The sequence below is a fragment of the Bos mutus genome, chromosome 10 (assembly GCF_027580195.1).
Source record: "Bos mutus isolate GX-2022 chromosome 10, NWIPB_WYAK_1.1, whole genome shotgun sequence".
NCBI lineage: Eukaryota > Metazoa > Chordata > Mammalia > Artiodactyla > Bovidae > Bos > Bos mutus.
The window spans coordinates 98267196-98287309 of NC_091626.1; positions in this window are offsets into that span (position 1 = coordinate 98267196).

A 20114-nucleotide genomic window follows, 5' to 3' on the forward strand; every position below is an offset into this window, starting at 1 on the left:
CCACAGCTCCATCAGAACTGCAGCGTCAACCTTGATCAGTCCCTTCTGAGACCAGTTACATCCATAATGACACCTCTGCACCTTCCCCTTCCCCCAGGGGCATGACAGATGACAGGCTTCATGGAACAGGTCCCTGAGCCGCGATGGGAATCCGTCTCGCTCCACTGCAGGAAAATATATATCCCTGAACAGCTGGGAGGAATTCTTTCATTATTCACCTGCGGTCTTATGGCTAGTCCTCACTTCCTCATTTTACAAGAAAAAAAAAGAAAACCGATTGAATGGCATATTCTGACAAGGCTTGTTTTTAAACACCAGGCTGGATGGAATAGGGGAGGTGGTGGAAAGAGCACTAGGAACAGAGGGTTTGTGAAGCCCAGGGACCTGGAGACGAAGAGTAGAGCTGCCCCTGCAGGTGGGAGGCAAGGAAGATTCCCAGGGTGGCCTGTACGCGTGGTGAGCACACAGGGTCAGCTCAAGAACGCAGGCTTATGTCCCCCTCAAAAGCTTTTTGTTGGGAGCAGTTCACAACCATCCAGAAATCAGACTAGGGGAGCTGTGTAGAGAGGAGAAGACAAATTATATCAAAGGCAGAGATAGTCACAGTGTGAATAAAGTGCAAGGTAGACACCCAAAACCCACACACTCAGTGTCGTCCACAACAGAAGGAAGCACGGGCATATTGAGAAGGTGGAAATCCTTAGAGTTCTCATGAGGCTTACCCTCCAGAAGCTCATCCTAAGGTCAGGGGAAGCAGGCCAAGAGGAGATCATGGGGGAAGCAGCAGGGAAGGCAAGTTGGGTGGAGTATACCACAGTCATCCTGGCTAGGAGGAGGATCTGGCCAACTCAACCAGTGCCCATAGGGGTCACACTACCACCTCCAAGGCAATATGGTGGTGATGGTGATATTTGACCATCTGGTCAAAGGCTGCAAGACTCATTCAGCTAGAGGCAGAGTATCTGACCAGTTCTTAACTAGCCTTCAGTATTAAACTGAGGCTTAGCAAACATCCACCATATTCATTTTCTATGCCATTTAACTAACTACCACAAACTTAGCATATGGGGGCTCAGATGGTGAAGAGTCTGCCCGTAATGCAGGAGACACGGGTTCGATTCCTGGTTCAGGAAGATCCCCTGGAGAAGGAAATGGCACTCCACTCCAGTGTTCTTACCTGGGAAATCCCATGGATGGAGGAACCTGGTGGGCTATAGTCCACGGGCTCACAGAGAGTTGGCCGTGACTGAGCAACTTTCAGTAGCATCTTTAAAGACACATTCACCCTGTATGGTCTCTGTGGGTCAGAAGTCTGCACACAGTCTGAGTTCTTTGCTGAAGGGCCTCAGGTGTCACTTAGGGCTGTGCTCTCTTGAGAGGCTCAACCAAGGGACCTGCTGCCAGGCTCCTTCAGATTATTAGCGGATATCATGTCCTTGTAGTTTCCAGAGTGTGGGTTTTAGTTTCTTGCTGGAATCTACCCTCATCTCCTAGCGACTGAGCACTGTCCCTTGTCACCTGATCTGCTTGCTTCCTGCAGCTAGCTTCTCCAAAGCCAGCAACAGAGAGAGGGTGGGGTGGCGAGGAGAGGGAGACCGAGGAAGAGAAAGGTGGCCAGCAAGATGGTGTCTCACATAGCATAATCATGGGTGCCACAGCCATTGCCTTTACCGTATTGTATTTGTAGAAGGAAGTCAGTCAAGCGGAGGGGGTTACACAAAGGTATAAACATAGGGAGGACAGCCGTGAACAAGCCGTGTCTTAGAGGGAGGCGAGAACAAAGTTACCTCTAAGAGGGAGGCAGAGAAGCAGGAGGGTGAGAGAGTCTGGAAATTAAAGAACGTGTGAGATTTAAAACTATACCTGCAAACCTCAGTATCTGGACTGCATTTGGATCCTGATGTTTTTCATGTTTAAAAAACCTGTTGATTATGAAACAATTGGAAACTTGAATATCAATTGGATATTTGAAGACATTAAGAAATTATTACTTTTTGAAATTATATTTGTGGACTTTTAACGAGCCCTTACCTTCTAGAAATTCATCTGAAATATAAAAGATAAAATGATATGCTAAGAGATTTTTCTTTACAAAGCTACGGGAATAAGAGAAGGTAGAGCTATGAATGAGGTAGGAGCCCCAGAGGCTGATGTGGGGCTGGGATGATGGGCACATGGGAGTTCATTAAGTTACTAAGCTTTCATAGATACTCAAGATCCTGCATAATAAAAGCTTAAAAATAAGCATGAGTATATACCCTTATTGGTAATCATTATTAGTCATTTCCAGGGGATCTTCCCTACCCAGAGCTCGAACCCAGGTCTCCTGCATTGCAGGCAGATCCTTTACCATCTGAGCCACCAGAGAAGCCCCATTAGTAATCACAGACAAGCAAAAACCATGTTAGATCACTTTGTGTCTATCAAATTGCCAGAAATTTTTTTACGTGACAGTACCCATTGCAAAATGAGGATGTGATGAAACAGGGGCTCGATGTGCTGCTGCGTGGGGATGGAGAGGGGGTGGAGTGTAAGAAATCATCTTGATAATATGTATCAAGGGTCTTAAATGTTCAATATCCGTTGATCCAATAATTCCATTTCTAGGAATTTACCCTAAAGGAATAGCCCTCAAAATGGACAAAACTTATGCACAAAGATAGTCACTACAAGACGTATACCAAAGAGCAGTCCAGCCCTGGCCACTGAAAAGTCTAACGCTGTGATTTATGATGGGTGCTTTGGGCCAAGTAGGGGCTTCCCTGGTGGCTCAGCTGGTGAAGAATCCCCCTGCAATGTGGGAGACCTGGGTTTGATCCCAGGGCTGGGAAGATCTCCTGGAGAAGGGAATGGCTACCCACTCCAGGGTTCTGGCCTGGAGGATTCCATGGACTGTGTAGTCCATGGGGTCACAAAGAGTCGGACACAACTGAGTGACTTTCACATTTTTTGTTGGGCTAACTGGTGTCCACTCTGTGTCTGGAAGGACTGGAGACTAAAGGGGCATTCTCCCAGGGAGCCTCTGGATATGGTTTACCTGTAATCTCTGGACATCAAGGCTCAGGTGAGCTTCCTTGGTTGGCAGTACTGATACATGTTACACACCGTTGCCGGAAAAGTAACACTGTCTGTGACTCCATGGGAAGAAGACTGCTGGAAGCTCTTCCTCTGGCTGATTTTCATCTTTATTTTGAGCTGTGATAAACCATGGCCACAAGTATAACAGCCATCAGTGAGTTCTGTGAGTCCTACAGTGAATTATGGAAACTCAAGGTGGTCTTGAGGACCCCTAAATTTACAAGGGTGTCACAAGTGAGGGTGGTCATGTGAACTGTTCCCTAACTTTGCAGTTAGTGTCAGAAGTTAAGGCAGTCTTGTGGATTGTGCCCCCTCTAACCTCACATGGGGTTATCTATTAAAAAAAAATTTCCCAGGTATGACTTCAGTGTTCCATAATGGAACAGACTTATGCAATATTATGCAGATATTAAATGTAGCAATCATAAAGAATTTGTGTTACTAAGAGGGAGGGTATGTTACATGTCCCAAACTAAAAGTTTGATTTATGGTATTTTTACTACACACATGTAAGATTTTGAAATACAGGTAGAATAATGTGTACATGAAGTACACCAAAATGCCAATGGGTAGCTGTTATGGGCTAGTAAGATTGTGATTTTGTTTTTTCTACTTCTCTGAACAATTGATGCTTTTGAACTGTGGTGTTGGAGATTTTTCTACTTCTCTAAACTTAAATGGCCCATAGTACGCCAATAAGTATAACTTACTTTGATAATCAGAAATGTGTGTTTAATCCCTCAGTTCTGGCAATGATTCCATAGCATAAGGTAGCTCGTGATTGGGAAACTCTCAAAAGCTCAAACCTGACTATAAAACTAAAAATGTCACCAAAAGGAAAGAAAGGAAGACGGACTGTAAGGAAATCTAAGCAGTTGCAAGAGGAACTCTGACAAGCACAAATATAAAGGGTAGAGAGAAGAAACACGAAACAAGGGACCTACATAACTCTGCGAACAGTGACAGGCAGTGCTATAGAAGAGAAGTCTGTGATGACAAGGTGATGTGTGTCTATAATGGGGGCTGTGCCCTGGTAAACCCTTCGGATCACTTCCAGATTAACACTAACAGCAGAGCCTTCAGTCCTTAGGTGAAGCAATGGGGCCTTGAGTTGACACAGTACTCAAAACACTTTCCCAAACACTGCCTCTATTCTCAGGGGCTTCTGTTCTTCAAAATCTTAGCAGAGCTGAATGTGAATAAACACTTTAATGAACAAGATGAGTTGCGGTTAAAGGGTCAGATGGCTGAAGCCAGCAATAAGGGGAAAAAGATGCCATGGGCACTGTTGTGGAATGATGGAGATTTTTTATCAGAAATAAGGCAGAACTTCTACATCCCCTAATTTGCTTCCCTCTTTACTGTCCAATAAAATCTTTTACCATGAAATGTGTAACACAAATGTTGATAAGAGGGAATCAAAGCCCTGAGTGAAGAGATTATAAAAAGTGCACCTGTTTTCCAGCTACTCTAATGAATTAAAGTCGCTTACCTCAATGAATTATTCTCCTAGATGCTGATAACTCTAGCAAATGGGATTGCTAACTTATTGTCAAGGATCTTGGATATAACTGGAAGAACAGAAGATTCTAGAAGATGCAGGTTGGGGCTTTTGTAACAAGGGTAGCGTAGATCTAATGCATTATGTTTCACTAAGTATCTTCATACAGATTCTTGCCTGTTCTTTGCAGCAAACAAGTATAGTTGGATCAAGTGAGAATAAATGCTAAATGATAAAGCTGCATACAGAAGCTTGAAAGTGTAAGTGGGAGGGATTTAACTGTTCCATTCATCTTACAGATGAGGAGGCTGAGGTTCTAACAGACCTGCTAAATGTCCCACTGCTAGTTTACTTTGCAAATAAAGGAGCTTATTACTGCCACCCAAACAAGAGTATCAAATTCCAAGTAAGCTCCAAGCACTAGAATACAAAATGGTGAACCTCAGGATGCTGTATGGATTCAAGTATAAACATACCCACGAAACATCAGATTGACATCATTTCTGTCTTTGTCGTGATTGTTAGGCTCTCTGATATGGCATATCTATAATTCAACAAAGGGATTTCCTGATCCCCTTCCTCCAGGCACAAGGCTGACTGTCCTTATGGATGTGGATATGTGTCAGAGGCATCACCCAGGAAACCTGGAAAGTTGTGTTAATGGGGACCTAAAGCTGAATTAAGGAAAGCTAGGTCAGAACCTGGTAACAACCAAAACCTGTACTTTATTCTTTTTAGTTATATTGCAACAAGCAATAGACTCTCTCATAATTTTAAGGGGAAAGTGGAAGAAGTATGGTAAGTCTGGGAGAACTTGTGGAATTAGTAGGAAGGTGGAGAGGCCGGGCAAGGATGAGCAGGACTCAACTGGCTAGAGCTGTCTGGTCAGGCACTCCCGCTGGAACGCGTGGATGTGCTGTTGTCTCTGGCGGAGGGGACACTGTCCTTATTTCGTGACTCAAGATGGCTAGCAGTGGAACTCACTGTCCCAACCTTCCATTTAGTGGGCCCACCCCTTGAGCCTGGAGAAGGGGAGGAGACATTTCATCTAAACTTCATGAAGTGAGAGCAGAGGAGGACAGATCCCCAAAGAACAGAAATGTTGCTGGAAATAAGGTGAATGAACTACGTTTGGACCCCTGGGGTAATCTGCCTTCTGGGCCTGTGCTTATATGTGGAGTATTTTAGCGAGAACACACTCCTCTACCCGTGAGAGAGTTGAGATAGGACTGAATGAGAGAATGCACAGCAAAGTGATTCATAAATGGAAAGATGCCACAAAAGGCGTAATATTATTAATTGGACAGAAGGAGCGAAACTTCTCTGGCGCACTTTGAGAAGGAGCAGAGAGTGTCCATCAGCCCCCCTGGGTTCTCTTGAAGCCTGCCTGCCCAGTGGGAGTCGCTGCTCTGTTAGGTAGTAACAGGGTGGGATGGGCTAAGCCGGCATCTTGGTCTCCGTCTCTCTGATAACTGGATCTGTCTCTCATTTGGTCCTCAAGTTGGGAAGGAAAATGGATCTCAACCATCCACTTCCAGCCCCATCAAACCCAATCTCAGGGAAATCAGGGGAGCCAATGAGCAAGCCACAGTGAAGGCCGCAGGTGGAAGGCAAGCTGGAACGGGTCCCCAAGGCGGGGCTCCATGCTCATGGTGACTTTGATCTAGCTCTCACACTGGCTTGCATAAGCCTGCAGCTGCTCAAGGTCCCAGAGTACCCACACATGACATGGAATTTCACAGTGCAGTGGATGAGATATCGACATAAGAGTGGGCAACAGCACAGACTCCATCAGAACACTTGGGGTCAAATTTTGGCTCTGCTCGGTGGTCTCAGGCAACTTAATTAACCTCTTTGTGTCTTATCTGTTTAATGGGAATAGTGACAGTACCAACTCCACTGGGTTATTATGCAGATTAAATGAGACAAGTCTGGCACATAGTAAGGCTCAGTAAAGTAATCATCATTATTAAGAAAACAGCATATGCAACTAGAGATTATCACACTAAGTGAAGTCAGTCAGAAAGAGAAATGCCATATGATATCACTTATGTGGAATCTAAAATGTTCCACAAAATATGTGACACAAATGAAACAGAAACAGAATCAGGGACATAGAGAACAGACTAAGTGTTGCCAGTGGGCAGGGGGTTGGGGAAAGGAGGGGTTTCAAGGTACTAAAGTATAACACAAATAACTATAGTCAATATGCTAAGTCACTTCAGTCATGTCCGACTCTGTGTGACCCCATAGACGGCAGCCCACCAGGCTCCCCCATCCTTGGGATTCTCCAGGCAAGAACACTGGAGTGGGTTGTCATTTCCTTCTCCAATGCATGAAAGTGAAAAGTGAAAGTGAAGTCGCTCAGTTGTATCCAATTCTTAGCGACCCCATGGACTGCAGCCTACCAGGCTCCTCCATCCATGGGATTTTCCAAGCAAGAGTACTGGAGTGGGGTGTCATTGCCTTCTCTGACTGTAGTCAATATTCCATGATAAACCATAATGGAAAATATTTTTTTAAAAAGAATGTATATACACGTGCAACTGAATCACTTTGCTGAACAGCTGTAATTAACACAGCATTGTAAATCAACTATACTTCAGTTTAAACAAATAAAAATTAAAAATATAGCACAGCTGCTAGTTTAATTAGGGGAGTCAGTAACTACCATACCCAGTGGGATTGCCTCAGAGATATTAACTAAAGGAAGTTTTTAAAGGTTATTCAAGGACCCTGTCCTGGATGCCATCCTCTCATTTTTGCCAGTGATGGAGAGCAAGACAGAAAAAGGTATGCTTATCAAAGTGCAGGAAAACCAAAGCTGCAGATGAAGGTACACGCTTGCAATGGCAGGATATTCAGGATCTTAAAAAGGTGGATCCACAAACCAATCTAACAAGACAAAATGGAATAGTAATAGTAATTGTACTGTTCTTCATGTAGATCCAAATGTAATCAAATCATATGAGCACAGGGTAGACAAACAGCTTTGCAGCATGTATTAGAAATGCAAAGAGATTTTAGATTAGAGCTGTTTTAAAACTAATCCAAAGGATGTCTTCCAAAGCCCGCTTACTGACCACCAGTACAGAAAATGGAAGGGGATGCCTCTCACTTACCTCTGGGCTGATGATGGGGGATTAGGCAGGAGCAGGAAGGCTACTCAAGGAATTTGAAAGGAGAAGGACCAGGGGTATGCTTCCAAACCAGACTCTTTGATGAGTAACCAAATATAAGGGTTAAATCTAAAGGAACTTAACAGGATTATGAATGGGAAAGAATCAGAAGAGGTTGGGAACCAAGTGCAAATAGGATCTAAGTGAAAGTGGAGGGGCATTTGAAGAGGAAATTATGAGTGATGTCCACGAGCAGCATAGAACAGATTTGGGCTAGTGTGAGAACATACTTTCTAAGAGTTGAGTTTTCTGACAATGGATGAGCAACACTGTGAGGCAGTAGTATTCAGGAAACCATTGGGTTTACCTGATGGGGTAAATTATATAAATTTCATAAATCGGATGGGGAATAGGGCCGGGCCACAGATTTAAGTCCCTGTCAATTCTGAATTTCTGTGATTCTATCATGAAACCATGAATACACAGCCTTGTTCTGACAGCAAGCATAGCATCTATCATATTAAGGGACATCAATCCATTATGTAACCCAGAAATTAAAGTTCAGTAAAGCCACTCCTAAGCTGCCATGTTTGATAGTTAGCTGAGCTCCTAACCCAAGAGTTCAAAGAAATTGAAGTCATGTTTTCTCTTGATGCCCGTAGAGAGTTTGCAATCACCTGGCTGCGGGCTGCAGCCCTCTGGATGGAAAGCATGTCTGAGTCAGTGCCTGTGTCAGGAGACAGATGGAAGCTGGCCACATGACCTCTGGTCCCACATCCATTCCACCAAATGGAGAGACATGACAAGCCTTTTATTTTCAGGACAGAGCGCCATTGATTATTCCCTGTTAATGCTTCCCTGTCGATGGCGGGCAGGGACTAGAGGGAAATGGAAGGATGTGATATCCGGGCCCCCAAAGGGAAAATCAATGTGATATGGTTTGTATTTCATCCTAGGATAACCTCTTTCTCTGAGTTCCAACCCACAGGCCACTGTTTTTCTCCACCAACTCCTCCAGACACTGTCATGTCCTTTCACACTCATTAAAGGACAGGGAGGAAGGGGAGAGCAGATAAGGAACAGGCACCGGGAATTATTAAACTCAGCTTTCATTTTCTTTTTGGAATTCACAGTCACTAAACAGGCTACAGGATACACGGAAACTTCCTCAGCAGGTTCAGATCAGAGGGGAAGAGCCAAATAAGTCAGCCGAAGAAACCCTTGTCTGACTTATTACTGATGCATCCGGCAGTCAGCTAGTCTCAAAGGATGACCTTGGAAAACTGACAACCTAGAAACTGCATGCCCCCTGGCACAATGCTGAAAGTTACAAGTTCAGAGAAAGAGGCAGAGACTTGTAATGTGGGGAGGTGAGAGGGAAGGAGCAACCTTTCTTTGTGTACACACACACACACACACACACACACAAATCAAACACCAAAACTGTTTATGTTCCTCCCTCTGCAAAAGGAACTCAACATTTTGAAACAAAATGCTTGAGATTCTGGGATCTTCCCTGTGGGGTCTGGGGGAAGAGAACGCAACACTACCTTACTGTCTTTTTAAGTAGAGATGCAAACCAGAAATATCCTGATACCTAGAACTTATACTTACCCTCTAGTTCCAGACAGGGCTTTTTATTAGCATTTAACCTCCTCAGAGTTGAAGCCACAGAGACCCATAAGGCCGTGTTGCTTCTGGAAAGCTACAGGATTATCTACTGCTATTTTCCCCTTTCATGTAGGAATTGACCCAGGAGAACTGAATAGACATTTTAACTCCACTTACTTTATGTCCTAGGTCCAGGAATCATGGACCAAGCCCTCTGGTTGGGGGAGGCTGGACCAGGTGACCTCCAATGAACTTTCCAACTCTCAGCCTCTACGTAGGGTCTCTGTGGTGATGGCCAGAGTGGCCAGGATTAGGAGGCTGTTCTCTGCTTGTAGGTAGAATTGAGTAGCCCATGTTTTACATACCTACACATGTGGATACCAGTTCCACTGGTTACAGGCAGTACTCTTCCCAGTACTACAGGTATAGGATCATATCTGTGTTACAAACATGAGCTACTTTTAAATAACTTAGAGAAAGCATGTGTCCCTAGCAGGAGCATGATTCATTTTATGTTACTCAATTCACAAATGACTTGCAAGCAATGCCACCAGAGAGGCTGTGGATCATGAATATCCTAGAATGGTCTTGAGGCCATGTCTCCACATGTTCCCGGATACAACTCCCCACAGTGGGTCAAGTTCATTCATGCCTTGGGTTCTAACCCCGTCAGCTGGTCACAGTAACTTCTGCCTGAGTCCTTCTCCCCTGGGCTTTGGGGCTCCATTAGTCTTGCTTCCCTATTGCCTAGGTGATTTCCCCTCTACTCCACAATGGCCAGATAGGCACTTTGAAGTTGGGGGGAGGAGGAGCTAAAGACCTCCATGAGCAATTGCTTAGGCCAACACCAGAGATAATACTTTGGCTACTTGTGAAGAGCCAACTCACTGGAAAGACCCTGATTCTGGGAAAAGATTGAGGGCAGGAGGAGAAGGGAGTGACAGAGGATGAGATAGTGAGATGGCATTACTGACTCAATGGACATGAGTTTTGGCAAACTCCGGGAGATAGTGAAGGACAGGGAAGCCTGGCGTGCAGCAGTCCATGGGGTCGCAAAGAGTTAGACATGACTTAGTGACCAAACACCAACACTACCAGCGATAATTCTATAGGGAAAGCAATTATTCTAGAGAAAGATGCTGGCCAGAAGCCTGGGGTGCTGAGTCCCAGCATGGCCTTCACTGTGGAAGACCTTTTTCAAACAGCATGGAGAATTACATATGGCCCCATGATGTATTCTAAAAGGAAATGCCAGAGCCCCTCAAGGATCCCCAAATGGCAGGGGGGAGGACCCCTCAAGGTGGTCCAGGAGGGCCTCTGAGCAGTACTTCCTGCCCATTTCCTGAGTGTCAAGGGGAGGTGAGGTCTATAATGCCCTGGCTCTCAGACATCCCCCTATACCCCTGCTCACAGACATTTTTTGTTTGTTTTGTGTTGTTTTTATTGACTATAACATATCTCCAGAAAAATGCACATCACGTTTCTGAGCTGTATTCATGTTGCTTCATGTCGTTTATTAATCTTTATATGTATTAATATTATTCCACTGTATGACTATATCACAATATATGAATTCATTCTGTTGATGGATTTTTGTATCATTTTAAGTTTGGGTGACTATGTATAGGGCGGCTATGTCCCTGTGGTTTGGGACACATGTGTACACGTTTGTATTTCATATATAGCTAAGAATGGTATTCCTGTGTGGCTAGGTTTGCATATGTTTAGCTTTAGTTCAGTTCAGTCGCTCAGTCGTGTCTGACTCTTTGCAACCCCATGAATCGCAGCACGCCAGGCCTCCCTGTCCATCACCAACCCCCAGAGTTCACTCAGACTCACGTCCATCAAGTCAGTGATGCCATCCAGCCATCTCATCCTCTGTCGTCCCCTTCTCCTCCTGCCCCCAATCCTTCCCAGCATCAGTCTTTTCCAATGAGTCAACTCTTCACTTGAGGTGGCCAAAGTACTGGAGTTTCAGCTTTAGCATCATTCCTTCCAAAGAAATCCCAGGGCTGATCTCCTTCAGAATGGACTGGTTGGATCTCCTTGCAGTCCAAGGGACTCTCAAGAGTCTTCTCCAACACCACAGTTCAAAAGCATCAATTCTTTGGTGCTCAGCCTTCTTCACAGTCCAACTCTCACATCACATGATCACAGGAAAAACCATAGCCTTGACTAGACGAACCTTTGTTGGCAAAGTAATGTCTCTGCTTTTGAATATGCTATCCAGGTTGGTCAAAACTTTCCTTCCAAGGAGTTAAGCGTCTTTTAATTTCATGGCTGCAGTCACCATCTGCAGTGATTTTGGAGCCCAGAAAAATAAAGTCTGGTACTGTTTCCACTGTTTCCCCATCTATTTCCCATGAAGTGATGGGACCAGATGCCATGATCTTCGTTTTCTGAATGTTGAGCTGTAAGCCAACTTTTTCACTCTCCACTTTCACTTTCATCAAGAGGCTTTTTAGTTCCTCTTCACTTTAGCTTTAGTGGATATTGTCAAATAACCATCTAGGTGGCTAGACCAGTATACACCCTTGCTGGCAGTTTAGGGGATTGTCTGTTGTTCCGCATCCTTACCAGCACTCATTGTCAGTACTGTCAGTCTTTTTCATTTTAGCCATTCTGTTAAGAGTGTGTGGTTTCGTGGTTTTAATTAACATTTCATGAATGACTAATGATGTTTAACAAACCTCTTTCATACACTTACTGACCATTTGGATATCCTTTTTTGTGATGTTTTCTACAAGTCATTTGCCTGGTGTTGGATTATCTACTTATTTAATTGATCTGTAGCCGTTTCTAAAATAGACTGTGGATGCAAGCCTTTTCTCAAGTATTTGTATTGCAAGTATAATCTCCTACCCTGTGGCTGACTTTTTTTTTTTTACCCTTAATTGAGTTCTTCAAATAGAAAAATTTTAATTTAACCTGATACATCAGTCTTTATCTTGCTGGGTAGTACTTGTTATTTTGCATAAGAAATATTTACCTACTTCAAGGTAATGAAGACATTTTCCTGGTTTTACTTTTGTTTTTCTTTTGGAAGCCTTATTGTTTTATGCTTTCACCTTTATAATACAATTTTTTATGGAACTGGTTTTGTTTAATTGGTAAAGATAGGGTCCAGAGAAGGCAGTGGCCACCCACTCCAGTACTCTTGCCTGGAAAATCCCATGGATGGAGGAGCCTGGTGGGCTGCAGTCCATGGGGTCGCGAAGAGTCAGACACAACTGAGCGACTTCATTTTCACTTTTCACTTTCCTGCACTGGAGAAGGAAATGGCAACCCACTCCAGTGTTCTTGCCTGGAGAATCCCAGGGATGGGGGAACCTGGTGGTATGCTGTCTATGGGGTCACACAGAGTCAGACACGACTGAAGCGACTTAGCAGCAGCAGCAGCAAAGATAGGGTCAAGATTTATATTGCAAGTAAATATTCAGCTGAATGAGCACCTTTATGAAAGATCATCCATTCCTCACTACACTACATAATCATCTTTGTCCTTAGCAAGGGATTGTATGTATATGGGTCACTTCTTATCTCTATTCTATGCCATTGGTCTACTTGTCTATGTGTACATCAATACCGCATAGCACTACAGCTTTATAAGTCCTGATACCTGGCAGTATAAGTCTTCCAGCTTTGTTCCTTCAAGACTATCTTCTCTATTCTTGGTCCTTAACATTTTCATATAAATATTAAAATTAGCTTGTTAATTTCCCCCTCCCAACACCCTCCCCACCCCACCCCTCTGCCCCCGCAAAAGCTGATTTTGACTGGATTGCAATCCTTCTAAAAACAGATATTTGAGCCTTCAATTCATGAACACAGTGACTTTCTCCATAAGGTCTTTTTAATCTTTCAATGTTTTCTCTGTAAAGGTCTTGTATATATTTCATTAGATATATTTCCAGGTATTTTGTATCTTTGATACTATTATAAATAGTATTTTAAATTTTCATTTTCAGTTTATTATAGGTATGTAGAAACATGTATTTCTTTAATCCAGAGACCTTTCTATATTCATTTTTAATAATTCTAGCTATAGATTCCTTAGAATTTTCTACCTTAAGCAATACTTTTATCCGTGAATAAGGACAGTTTAATTTCTTCCTTTCTAGTTTTTCTAGAATCCACCTGCAATGCAGGAGACCTGGGTTTGATCCCTGGGTTAGGAAGATCTGCTGGAAAAGGGATAGGCTACCCACTCCGGTATTCTTAGGCTTCCCTGGTGGTTCAGCTGGTAAAGAATCCACCTGCAATGTGGGAGACCTGGGTTTGATCCCTGGGTTGGGAAGATCCCTTGGAGAAGGGAAAGGCTACCCACTCCAGTACTCTGGCCTGGAAAATTACATGGGCTGTATACTCAGGGGGTCCCAAAGAGTTGGACGTGACTGAGCGACTTTCACTTCTGGTTTTTATAACTTTTTTTCTTGTTACAATGGTTAGACTCACTAATTCTTTTTTCTCTTGTTATAATCGTTAGAATCACTAGAATTCCTAACCTAGTACAATATTGAATAGAAGGAATATTAAGAGGTATTCCTAATTTCAGGGTGAAGGCATTCAGTATCTATTAACTATGATACTCTCTGTAAGATTTTTACAGATGATCTTTACCAGCTTAGTGGAGTTTCCTTCTATTCTTAGTGTATTAAGAGTATTTGTCATGAAAAGTATTTGATTTTATTAAATGCTTTTTCTATATCTATCTATATCATTTGGGGCTTCCCAGGTGGCACTAGTGGTAAAGAACCCACCTGCCAATGCGGGAGATGCAAGAGACACGGATTCAATCCCTGGATCGGGAAGATCCCCTGGAGTAAGAAATGGCACCCACTCTAGTATTCTTGCCTGGAGAATTCCAAGGACAGAGGAACCTGGTGGGCTACAGTCCATGGGGCCTCAAAGAGTCCAACACGACCAAGCACATACTTACATATTTCATTCTACTGAGATGATCTTATCCTTTTTCTATGTTTTTATGTTAATTTGGTTAAACAGACTCATTTTTAAATTGAGATATAATTCATTTACTACAATAGTGATCCTTTTAAAGTGTACAGTTCTGTGGTCTTTCAGGATATTTATAAAGTTGTACAAGCATCACCAGTATCTAATTCCAGGACATTTCAACCACCCCCAGAAAGAAACTCCCTACCCATCAGCAATCATTCCTCATTAACTTCTCCCTCCCAGACTGTCGTGGCCACTAACCTACTTTCCGTCTCTGTAGATTTGCCTTTTCTAGACACTTCATATAAGGAGAGTCATATGTGGCCTTTTGTGTCTGACTTCTTTCACTTAGCACAGTGTTATCAAGGTTCACTCATGTTGTATTATGAGTCAGTATTTCATCCCCTTTCGTGGCTGAATAATATTCCATCATACGGATGGAGCACCTTTTGTTTGTCCATTCATTAGTCAGTGGGCATCTAGATTGTCTCCACTCCTATTATTAATCATGCTGCTATGCACACGGGACAGAGGTTCATAGGTTTTTAGTTCTTGAGTAAACAGCTAGGAGTAAAGCTGCTGGGTCATACGGTAACCTGTGATTAACCTTTTGAGGAACTGTCCAGCTCTTTTCCAGGGTGGCTTATACCACTTTACATTCCCACAGCAATTTGTGAGAGTTCCAATTTCTTCACATCCTTGCCTTACTCATTATTGCCTCCCTCTCTCTCTCTCTCTCTCTCTCTCTCTCTCTATATATATATATATATATTATTACTGTCTTCTTCATGGGTGTGAAGTAATGTATCATTGTGATTTTGACTTACATTTCCGTAACGACTAATAATGTTGAGCATCTTTTCCTGGCTTGTTGGCCATTTGTATATTTTCTTTAGAGAAATGTGTACTCAAGTCCTTTGCCATTTTTTTTTTAAAGTTGGGTTGTATGTCTTTTTGTTGTTTAGTTGTAAGAAAAACTTAAATATTCTGAATTTAGACCCTTATCTGATATATGAATTGCAAATATTTTCTCCTGCTTTGTGGGTTATCTCTTCATGTTCTTTATAGAGTTTTGGAGGACAAAAATCTAAACTTTTGATGAAGCTCAGTTTATCTTTTTTCATCTTTTGCTCGCTTGTGCTTTTGGTGTCATATCTAAGGAACCATTGCCTAACAATGTCATGAAGATTTACATTTGTATTTTCTTCTAAGAGTTTTATGTTTCAGCTCTTACGTTTAGATTTTTGATCCATTTTGAGTTAATTTTTACATATGGTATATGGAGATCCAACTTTTTTTTTTTTAACATGTGGCTATCCAGTTGTGCCAGCACCATTTGGTGAAAACAGTTTGATTTTGTAATGTTAAGCCAAGCCTGCATCCCTAAAATAAATCATATAATTGGACACTACTTGTTAATTTTGTTTAGTATAGTTGTAAATATGTTCATGAGAAATATTAGTCTATAATTCTGCTTATTATAGCATACTAGTCACCCTTTGGTATTAAAATTATGAGTTGGAAATTGTCTCTTATTTTTCTATTATTTGGAAGTTTGTGTAAGATTATGGACATTTCTTTAAATATTTAGACAAAATTGCTAGTTTCAGTTACAGATTCAACTTCTTTTTTTTTTTTTTTTTTTTCAGATTCAACTTCTTAAACAAACATAAAACATTTAGATTTTCTTTTTCCTCTTCAGTTGGTTGTGTTTTCCTAGAAATTTCATGTAGATTTTCAATTTATAGGCATGAAGTTCTTTGTAGTATCTACTTACGACACTGATAACTTATACCTTCTTTCTTCTTCTTTATTTTCTTCATCTGGCAGTTTCCCCTTGTTAGCAGTTATTAATAATATTGGTCTTCTCAAAGAACCCACCTCTGGATTTGTCGACTTCCTTTTACCTATTTTTCTGTTTCATTACTTTCTGCTAGTATTTTCATATCTTCAGTTTTTTCCTCCACTCTTCTATCTTTGGATTTAATGTACTATTATTTTTCTACTTTCTGAGATGGACACTTAGCTTGATTTTTAACCTTTATTATCTTTTATTATATGAAATTTTAAAGAAACAAATTTCCCTATAAGTACAGCTTTAGTTTTGTTCTTTAAATTTTTATACACATTTTATTGTTATTTAGCTCAAAATACTAATATTCATTGTAATTTCTTTTGAATTATTATTTAGAAATATATTGCTTGATTTCCAAATATGTGAGGGTTTTCTAGTTACCTTTATGTTATTGATTACTACCTCAATCCCACTTTGGTCAAAGAATGTATTTTGGATGGTTTTACCTTTTGGAACTTGTTAGAACTTACCAGCATGGTAAATGTCCCACAATTACTTAGAAAGAATACATACTCAGATAAGGTTGACTGTAGTATGGTATGTGTGTCAATTAGATTTAATTTATTACTCACGTAGTTGCAATCTCCTGCGTGTGCACTCAGTTGCTCAGTCATGGCTGATTTTTTGTGACCCCATGGACTGTAGCCCGCCAGGTGCCTCTCTCCCATCTTCTTTTTTTTTTCACTCTTTATTCCATCAGTTCCCTATAGTTCTGTGATTGTGCTTTTAAAACTGAATTAAGTGCATCAAAATACAAAATTATTATATCTTCCTGATAGACTTATCTTTATGAACTGATCTTCTATCTTTAGTAATACTTCTTGACTTACATTTACCTTGACTGCTCTTTGTATGGCTACATCTCCTTTGGGTTAGTCTTTGCTGGGTGTATTTTTTCATTGCTTTGCTTTCAATCTTTCTTTGTCTTTACACTTAAAAGTGTCTCTCTTGAAAGCAGTATACAGTTAGGTTTTTAAAATGTTTTTCCACGTAGTAAGTAGTTTCTTTAAGACGATTCCAAATGATCTTCACCTCTTGTCATTCGAGCCCTTGTATAATCTCCTCCCCCTTGCGCGTGCACTGAGCCTGACACACCTCTAGTGAATTCTAATGACCAGCAGTCAGGAGTTATGTATGTGAAAACACATACACAGTTGTATCTTAGGAAAGAAGCATGGCTGTAATTTTTTTCCAGAATACCATTCAGTGGTCCCCACTTCTTGAATATTTTCCCCACTGAATGAAAAGCTGCCCTAATCATAAACTCCTATTTCTGAACTGTTTTGTTTTGCTGATCTAAAGTATGACCACACTGTTTTAACTGCTGTAAATTTACAAGTTTTAAAACATCTATGGAGTTAATCTCCCTCTATTACCATCCCTCTTTCTTGTATATTCTTGCTTGTTTTTCCATATGAATCTGAGAATCAGCCTGTGTAAATCTTTTTATTTTTAATCCTATTGGTATTGCTATTGGGTATCACGTAGATTAAAAAGAGGTGACATCTTTATGATACTGACTGTTCCTACTCAAGAACATGGGATGTCTTTCCATTTATTCAGGTCTTGTTTTATGTCCCTCATTAGCATTTTAAAGTTTCCTATAAAGTAATGTTTCTTAAGTTTATTCCCAAGTATTTTATATCTTATGTTTTTGGCTATTATAAAATGACCTTTTCTTTCCTTAGAGAATGTAATTGGACATTGTTCATACAAAGGCTATTTACTGAAAATTAATTTTGTATCAATTTATTAAATTCTGATTTTTTGGTTGGTCTTCCTTTAGTTCCTAAGTAAACAACCCAGGCATATCATCTACAAATTACAAGCCTGTCCTCTCTTCCTTTCTAATTTCTATACCTTTAACTTCTTTGGTCTAATTGTTTTGTCTAAGTCCTAGCGAACAATTTTAAATGATGGTAATGATTAGTAAATGTCTTTGTCTTATTTCTGACTTTAATGAAATTGGTTCTCTAATTCTCATTTAAGCATGATGCTGGCTTTGGGTTGAGATAAATATATTTTATCATATTAAGGAAACACTCGGTTAGTCTTAATATTAAATGAGCCTTGTTTTCCTGAAATAAGCCTCATTTTGTCATGGTGAACTACTCCTGGCTAGAGCCAGCTTGATTGGGTTCAAATTCTACCACCATTATGGGAAGTTGAGCATTTATTAGGACATTTGATCTCTTTTTGACTCAGTTTTATTGTCTGTAAAGTACGGATGTTAAGAATATCCACTTCACTCACTATGTTGCTATGAAACTCAAATAACTATGGCAAGTTGAGCATTTTTTCAAGTGCTTAAGGGGCATTTGCATTTTTTTCTGTGAACTGTTCATACCCTTTCTGTATTTTTCCATAGGATCTCCTCTATTTTTAGAAGCTCTTTATAAATTAGAGGGGTTTCCCTAGTGGCTCTGGTAAAGAATCTGCCTGCAATGAGGAAGACCTGGTTCGATCCCTAGGTTGGGAAGATCCCCTGGAGAAGGGAACAGCTACCCAATCAAGAATTCTGGCCTGGAGAATTCCATGGACTGTATTGTCCATGGGGTTGCAAAGAGTCAGACAGGACTGAGCGTCAGTTTAGCTATAAATTAGAGACTAGCCCTTAATCTTAATCAAGGAGAAGGCAATGGTAACCCACTCCAGTACTCTTGCCTGGACAATCCCATGGACGGAGGAGCCTAGTAGGCTGCAGTCCATGGGGTCGCACAGAGTTGGACACAACTGAAGTGACTTAGCAGTAGCAGCAGCCCTTAATCTGTGAAATAAATTGATGATGTTTTCCTAGTTATCACTTGTAGTTTATTTTACTTTGGTATATTTGAGATGCAAAAGGAATATTTTTGTTTTTGTTTTTTAGCATAGCCAAATATATCTCTGTTGTATCTAGATTTTTAAGTTATCCTTAGTTTGGAGGATACAGTAGCCCCAATTCTTCACCCTTTATCTGTATCCCCATGCTTTACCGTGTGAATTTACAATTCCTTCCACCAGATGGGTGGAGAATATTTTCCTACTGGTCCAAGGAGACTGAAAGACATGTAGTGTTATTACGCAATAACTAATCAGTACTGTTAGGAAAGTTTCCTCACTCCCAGGTTATAGAGCAGGGATGACAACTTTTAAAAAATATTTAAGTAAATATTTTAGAGTTTACAACCAGATATATTCATGTATTTTTCCTTCTCCTCATTAAACCCTTCAAAAGTGAAAAAAAAAAAAAAATTCTTACTTAGCTTTCAACAGTCCAAAAATAGTCTCGCAGATTTGGACCGGCCTGTCTACTGAGAAATTCATCTTATTTTTTCCAGTATGTCTTAATATTGTACAACTGAATCTCTGATCAATTTCAAAATTATTCTGGCACATAGTATGAGAAATAGATCAGTTTTCATTTTCATATGACTATTGAGTTATGCCAATACCTTTCATTTCTATAGTTCATCTTTCCTCCCCACTGACTTAAGGTACCACCTTTTATTTTCTTTTTTATTGTATAAAAAAATAAGTATAGTTGACTTACAAAATTATATTCCAGTGTACAGCACAGTGATTCAATATTTTTATAGATTATATTCCATTTAAAATTGTTACAAAATAAGGGCTACACTTTGCTGTTCTGAACAATATATCCTTGTTGCTTATCTATTCAATACATAGTATCTTTTAATCCCATCTGTTTTGAGCTCCTTCCCTCTTCTCTCTCTCCACTGGTATTAAATAGTTTGTTTTCTATATCTGTGAGTCTGTTTTGTTATATACATTTTTTTTAGATTCCACATATAAGTATAATATTTTCTAGGTCCATCCACATTGTTGCAAATGGCAGAATTTCATTCCTTTTTATGGCTGAATAATTTTCTTGTTTTTCAGTTGGTTGGTCGTGTCTGACTCTTTGCAACCCCATGGACTACAGCACACCAGGCTTTCCTATTCTTCACTATCTCCCGGAGTTTGCTCAAACTCATGTCCATTGGCTCAGTGA